The sequence below is a fragment of the Cyprinodon variegatus genome, unplaced genomic scaffold (assembly GCF_000732505.1).
Source record: "Cyprinodon variegatus isolate N-32 unplaced genomic scaffold, C_variegatus-1.0 Scaffold717, whole genome shotgun sequence".
Lineage (NCBI taxonomy): Eukaryota > Metazoa > Chordata > Actinopteri > Cyprinodontiformes > Cyprinodontidae > Cyprinodon > Cyprinodon variegatus.
Window position 1 is genome coordinate 208,280 of NW_015151170.1, and position 8,413 is coordinate 216,692.

Genomic DNA, 8,413 nt, shown 5'->3' on the forward strand with positions numbered 1-8,413 from the left:
AGGGTATGGTAAAAATAATTTGAATAGTTTGAGTTAATTGGTTTATTTATTGATTGATAATTGCTCTTTAAAAGTGATAGTTTTAGCAATTTTAAGCAGTTTTATAGTATTTTATTGCATTATTCAATCAGACTTTTCTTCGACGAACCGTTAAAGTGGTTGAAGTAGGTGAAGGGCCGTTAAAACGTTTTTGTAAACAAAAAGGTAATCCAGAAAGAAAAGTTTGGAAATGACTGCATTAGTTGAGCAGCCAGGCCTTCAGATCTCCTGATGTGCATGCTTTGCCTCTTTATTCAATTGTTGTTTTTAATCAAGAAAATAGGAGAAGAAAAAGCAATGTCAACTCTTAAGAAAGAGCCAAAAATCATCAGGAGAAAATGATCTCCATGGATCACCAGCCTTAAACAAGTTGTGTCGGTCGTTCTCTATTCTTTAATCTATAAAATGTTTTTTTCTTTCGACTGTGAAATGTCATTTATGTACTTTACTATATTGTTAATGTGGTAGAAGTGAAAAGTATTAATTCCAAAGATGAATTAGGTGAGAGTTGAAAAAAATATTTCATAAATAGGCTATTTGGGAATATAATCTTATCATTACAAAATACATTTGGGTAGAAGTAAAAACCATAACATCTGTTCAACATTACAAACCTTTTCCAGTTTAATACCTACAGTAGGTTATGTGTAAATATTAGAACGCCGCAGAGCACTTCCTGTGAAAATATCCACTGTTTACTGTATGTTCCCTTGCCATTTAAATAGGACGGCTCGGTCAGCAGACTGAAAGTAACATCAGGACAATGAAGCCTGTTTACAAACCAGAAGTCTCAGCAGACACGTGGTTTCAGGTGTGTTTGGTTTAAACATGTTTGTCTTTCACTGAAGTAGCTCCAGCCTGACAGAATAGCCAAAAGATCTACATTAAAGTTGTTTTTTTCAAAAGTAATAAAGTATAACTACTACTATAATACAGTCAGAGCTGTTACAATTATTCACATTCTTTATTTAAAGTACAGACTGTGCAAAAAAGACTTGGTTAAAAGAACTGATTTAACTCCATTACTTAAGTAAAACTTAAAAAGTAAAGGTTCTAAATTGTACTTGAGTTCAAAAGTAAAATTAAGTTATCTCTAATGCCTTTAAAAGACAAAATAAATAATAAAAGAAAAACTGTTCTTAAAATAGTTTTATCCATAACAACTGTGTTGACTGTCATCATTTGCTCACTGTGTCATTAAAGAACAATAAACTTGGTCTAGTTTGGTTCTAAATGATCAAATTAAACAGAAGCCCTGCATAAGAAGCTGAATAGTTTAGAGCTCTGGTTTTCATATAAGTCAAATTTAAAATATAGTGAATTTTGTTTTATTGTTGTTGGAAGCAAAATATGTTTTAATTGAAAATTTAAAAAAATGCTATCCACCAATAAAATTGATAAACCTCTTAAAAGGTTTTGAGAATTAATTTGTTGTTTTCTCAGATTTTATTTCTTTAAAAAAAAAAAAAGTTCATCTTTTTTTTTTTTTACTTTCTTTTTTCAAAAATAAGATATGAAGAAATGAAAAACCAAAAGAAATGGGGAAAAAAAACGCATACAAAACAACTAAGTTACTCTTAAAAGCTCTCATTGATTAAAAACTTTTTAAATTTCCATTTAAAACACTTGTTTGTTTGCAACAATAGTGGAACAGAATTCACTCCATAGTAATATATACCTAAAATAAAAATAGCACTTAAAATTTAATCAATAGTTAAATCAAACACATGGGAAATGGTTGGGGTTTGTTTTCTGTCTCAGAATAGGATCCACCGTGAAACGTTTTATGGTCCTAAATTATAAAGAAATAATAAATAGTCTTTTTTTTGTCAAAGATCTGAAAGCATGTCGGTTATGATCATTGTCAGTGTGCTGAGCAGTAACTGTGCCAAAAACTGCAGAAACAAATTAAAGCTGGACCAGAACTGGATTAAGGAAGGATGGTCATCCTGGGAGAAGAAACTAAGCCCTATATAACCCTTTGTATGACCAGATCCATCTCTACATGTTTTTGTCCTCCTTGTTTCTACCACAAGAGGAGTCTGAAGGTCCTTGTCTCTGATTTTCCCTTCAGATGCCACAAAGTAACCCTGAGACATTGTTTCATTGTATCTGCATCAAGCTCAAAGATTCAAATAATCTCTCCAGTGCAGACAGACCTTCAACAAAATCTAACAATGTGAAACTTTCAAAGCTGATGTAATGCTGCTGGTTGGGCTAAAGTCAGCAGAAGCAAACAGCAAACTTCATTAGAACTGCAACAAAAAAAAGCATAATACACTCAGACCAGGTTTTTTTTTTTATGTCTCAGAATAAATTTATACAGATATAACGAAGCAGGTTCTCATTCTGAGGTAGGCTGATTTTAACATTATATTTATGCTTTTAATTTTTCAAACTGTGCATATGGAAAATAATCCCTGCAAATGGTTTCATCACCGTCCACCTGGAGAAAAAGGAAAAGGAAGCCGTCAATCTATGGATAGACACACGTTTGGGGTTTTAGCTCTTAAAAAACAAAAATCAGAAGTAAAATGATTGTTCTGTAGGGCTCAGCTTATAAGAATATAGCTGCCAAACCTGCCTCCCATGCCAGTACTTCAAAGAATCCAAACACTTCAATAGCTGGAAGGGTGGAAGGCTGGGATGAACTCAATGACATGAACGTGACCTCCTGCAGTCACGTTTCTGCAGGAACACAAATCAACGTGATTGACGGGTTAACGCCGTTTTTTACATACCTAATTGTGTTATTCCTCATTAGAATATGAGCTTTTTGTTTAATCTAAGCAAAAAAGGAGCAAAAAGCGTCGCCCTGGGATTAAATATAAGAGCCAAACATTAAATTTTCCCTGTCTGAGGTTAACTGCTGAAGGCCGGCCATCTGAAAGCAGATGCCTTGTTCCCACAGGGAAATCCCCAATTCAAAAATAACAAACTACTCACCCTATACTGGAATACACGCACACTCTACAAACCACACCAGTTAAAGTAACATTTAAGAAGTCAGAGAAACAAATCTACACACAATGATTTTACAGTCTTTTATGGTGAAACAGTCATGTTTTAATTGAGTATATCTGGGTCAAACATTCAAAACATCTGATGCATTTAAACTGGGTTGGTCAAATGTTTCTCTTTTAATAAGCATAGAATCAGAGTTCTTGGAAATCACAGCCAGTTTGTTTTGTTTGATATCTGGTATAAAGTATAATAGTTCAGGCAAAAAAATATTTAAACCAAGAACCAACAGCAGCAAATAAGGTAAGAAGCAACAGAAATAAATGAAGCAATCTTGTTCTCCAGACATTGACTCTCCCACTAATATCTGGATTTGTTTTATTAGTGAGAGGAATTCAAAAATAAGCTTCCTCCCTGATTATTAAACAAGTCTTTTAATCAGAATCAGTAAATTGTATTTCAATATTTATGTTATTCTTCACTATCTGACACTGTTTTAAGTCCCTAAACTTTGGAGACAAAACTTGAAGAAATTCTCTATAAACAAGCAGGAAACAAAGTTTTTTTTTCTATCAGCTAAAGAACATCTCCAGGATTAAAGGACTAAACTCTCTGCAGGACAGGGATTTCTGTGCTCATCTTTACTTCTACCTAAAAATAATTAGCTGAAGTTATTGCAGAATGCCGCTGCCAGCATCCTCACTAAAACTAAGAAAGTGGAGCACATCTCCCCAGTTCTTAACACCTATAAAGTAATTGCTTCAGTTTTATGATGAGGAGGATGATTAACTTTATTGTTCAAAAGGAAATTTGTCCTGGGTGCTGACTACATAATCCAAACTATGTGTCACACTACATTCACACATAAAAACACTGCTACAGAAATTCCATTGTAAGAAAAACAACTACATAAAAGAACATTACATTAAAAAAAGGAAATATATTTGTGGACTATATATATATATTTCCTTTTTTTCCCCAGGTTTTATTGGCATTACACTGTCACATGTACAGTATGTTGAAAGGAACTCTCAGCATTTAACCCATCCCCTTGAGGAGCAGTGGGCTGCCATTGTGCAGCGCCTACAGAGCAGTGTGGGATTAAGGGTCTTGCTCAGGAACCCAGAGTGGCAGTCTGTGGGAGTGGGGCTCAAACTCAGGACCTCAGGATTCCAAAATCTATGCCAGGGGTAACCAATTAAAAATCAGCGGGGTCCTAATAAAGAAAATCATCATCCAGTAAAGGTCCGGAGACATTTTTAATGATAATCTGTTACTTTAAACAGAATGTAACAATGAAATAAAATGAGTTGTTTATGCATTCAAGTTATACATTGAACTTTTAAATAAAAAAAATATGAAAAAAAAAGGAAAATGTTTCCATTTTAAAATCTAAAGTGTTTTTTTTTTAAGTAGAGAACAAGAATCGTTCAGTTTGGTACCGGTATATAGAACATTTCCTGATTCACATATTTTATAACCTGAGTTCAAAAAGCGACTTAGTCATTCTAAAGAATATATCAGGAGCTCATTTTGAGCCTGGATCCATATTTATTTCTGATTCTGTTAATGGTGGAGAATCCTGCTTCACAGCAGCAGGTTGAGCCAAACATACTCAAAATGTGCCGGGTCATCTTTGAACACAACATTTCACTTTTCTGCCCCAGTTCTCTGCAATTCTTACAGCAGTCCACACTTTCTTTCACTTTTTCTCGTCTTCTCCTTCTTTGCCATCACCCGGCTTGCCACAGGTTTGCCTGCTGTGTCTAAGAGTAGCAGCAGCAGCAACCCAGACTCACAGCTTATTGGCTAATTTCTATCACGTGCCGCCTGATGCTGGACGCTCCCGAGGGCTTTACTGTACAAACAGGAGAAGCGGCGCAAGTGAAATTAGACACTGCCATCAGACAACATGCGGTCATTTATAAATGTTGTTAATCCGTGACCTCTGCTCTATGCCCTAACCACTAGGCCGCCACTCCCCCACTATATATATCAAGACCCTACTATAGATAAATGAATACATAAAAGAAGCGCGTCAGTTTAAGTTTTGGATACCATTACCTATTCCACTATTTACTGTTTATTGCTTTGATGGAAAGCAGAACAAATGAGTTCTTATAGTGGTTCAGTCTACAGGCAGGGACTCTAAGACGTCGACCTGAAGGAAGAAACTGATACTCTAAATAAGGAATATGAATAATATCTTTATAGATCTGCAAATAATATACTTTCCCTGAACTTGATTATAAAACCTCTGGCATATAGCGTCATTTTTATTTATTAGAACTGTTAATGATCTGTCAACCCTAGTGTGAGTCCATGTCTTTAGGACACAGAACTGCTGGGCTAAAATCTTTCTGCTCTATTATCTTTCTATGACCGTAATTACTTTTTTAAAATCTTTATTGTGCCAAGAAGAAATAAGAAAAAAAAAACATATAATACAAAGTGATGTGTAAACATCTTTCTATATGGATATTCACAGTTTAAATACATTTATTTGTAAAGATCCCTTTCTTTTCAAGGTTTATTCAAGCTGTTGGGTTGAAAAAGACAAACTGTTGTGATGTTTAAATGTCTAATTAAAGAGGACACATGATGTAAGATTCTGCTCCAGTAACATCAGCTCCTAAAATGACCTCACTGGATGCTGCAGCCGGTTGCAGGATGTCCCTCCTCTCCCACCGTTCCCTGGAAGCGTGTGGTTTGCTTGTTACGTGTGAGATGAGACATACCCAGCCCTGCTTTCTGCTCTTCCCTCCCCCCAGCCTTCTGTGTTTTTCCTCTGTTGGAATGTACCGGCCAGCCTAGAGAGAGAGAGAGGAGAAAGGGAAACCCAGGGCACAGAGGCACAGAACAAGGGAGGAATTCATGGCTGCAGCCAATGAATCTGATGTTCGTGCAGCTCTGATTTTACTCTGCAATGGCTGGGTGTTGTTTTCCTGGTACACTGTGAGCATTTATACGGCTGGAAGAGAGCTTGGGACATTGTTTTGACTCAGCAAATGTTGGATTTAGCACACACCCAGCTTTGAGGCGTGTGAGTCATCTTGTGGTGTTGCCTCATAACTTCTAGAATAAGGGAAGGTTGAAAAGGAGGTTACTTCCTCTTCAGGCATATAATTATAGAAAAACAAAAACAAACTCAACTGTTTATATACTACACTGAATTATGCGGGGCCTTTGGTTGCATAAACCAACATCAGCATGAATGGCATACAAAGAATGGCCACCTAATGATGCGTTTGGATCGATCCATTTACTGAATGATGATATAAGCTCAGTGAATTTCAGAAGCAAGGATTGGATGTCTAAGCTTGAACATTTCAGGTTCAAAATCATGGATACATGCTAAAGATGTATGGAATGAATGTTGTTCTTTTCTTGTTGCGAGCAAAGAACACGTTTTGTAAATGAACATTTGAAAAAATGCATTTTGTTATTTGAAATTTGAAAACAAAAATGCAACCCAGAAATGAAACTTTGACAAAAGTCTTGATCAAAAAAGGTTCAAAGAGCAACTTTGCTTTTTTATTATTATATTAAAAATATGTTTTTACATTTCTGTTTTACAAATTGCATTGTATCTAATTGCTTTTTTAGAGATCACATTCTTTTAACTTCTAGGGGTGGGCCTTTCTCTGGACAAGAAGCGTTTCTATTGGTCTGCATGGATGTTAAAAGCAGCATTTCATTGGTCCATGTGCTCATCAAGAGTGAGCATTGTCTTAGGGCTTAAAGGAAAGAGAATGTAATCTTTAAAATTCAACTTTAAAAAAAATGCAATTACTAAAACCCAATCTGAAAATATTAATTTCAAAAAGAAATGTGAAATTATGAAATCTGTTAATAATATAAAATTGTGTTCAAAGATAAAGAAAAAAATGACATATGAAATATGTAATTTCGTAATTTTCATTTCATATTTCAATGTACAAAACCTGATCTTCATTTACAACAATAGTGCAAAATATTTGACTTAATTAAAATGTACCATAGTCACCCCAAAATTGTGAGGTATGTTTACATATTTCTATATAATAATATACCAGACTATGAAAAAAGAACCATCATTCCAAATATTTTGTTAAATCTTTGCAGTATTCTCTGTTTTGCAGCTGACATTGCTTTTTCTTCCCCAGTCATGCTTAAAATGATGCAATGATAATAAGCGGCTGCTGAATGCAATAAGGACATTTGTTAACACTCATACGTCTGCTAATATTTCCTCACTCTTTCTGGCAGAATAATCGTTGTTGCTTTAATTTGGTGGGTCTCTGAGCATGGCTTAATCTGCATGTTTCCAACAGGATTGAGATCAGTTCTTTGGGAGTCCATTCATTCAGGATGCCCTCCAAAGACGGACTGATTGATCTATATTCAGGATCAAGATGCTGTGAGGTTTCCATCCTCTGACCCAAACTTTTAGATAATTGGCTTTGATCCTGTACTCTACTGTCAAATAAACAGAAAAAAAGCTCTTTGCATTAATATCGTGGATGAGGTACTGGCCTAGACAGATTATTTCTTGTCTGTTTGTTTCTGTTTTGAGAAACTTATCCCCTATGACAATAAAGCAGAAGCTGTTCTGTCATTCTTTGTTTTACTAACCTTTAGTTTTACCAGGAAAATCCCACAGAAGTTAAAACCAGCAGCAGTAGTTGCACATAAAACCCCCCCTAAGAATCACAAGAAGATGAAACCAAAAGAAACAAGTGTCATAAATCTTATAAGAATTAATTTAAAGGCTCTTAGAGATACTAAGTTTGTTAGTTTCATCCAGCAATGAATCCGAGGCTAAATTAGCAAAATAAACAAAAGCCCCTTTACTCTATTATGTACAGGCAAATGCAACTGAAAGCTGCAGAAAGCCACAAAAACCAGAGTTACTGTCACGTTGCATCACATATCAATAGATGATAGCAACTTTGACACAGCTGGGACTTCCAATGTCAAACTGATGTCGGAAACCAGCCAGTCAAAATGACTTCTACTACTTCTGATAAGACGGTCGGCCAAATATCCAGCAGGATTTACGTCCAGACCTTGATGTCTTTAGGAAGGACGTACTATGGGATCATTTACTGAACGTTAGCTTATCCATATCTGTGCCTGCAGGTTTAGCTCTGTGAAAAAACACTGAATCTTGTCATGAATGGCTTAGAATAAAAAAGAATGCAGACAAACGTACAAAACACCCAGAAAGATGCTGCAGTACTTTAGTGACAATGTGACATTTCTACAACCAAAACGCTGACAAAAACATTAGGCAAGCGCACATGACTCATCCGAGGTAAACACAGACACAGAGAGAGGCTCCGAATACCTCATATTATAGCTCCTACCTCCTATTCCTTCACTTTTCACTGGGTCTACAGTAAGAACACTATCCAGGGAAAAGGAAATGTAG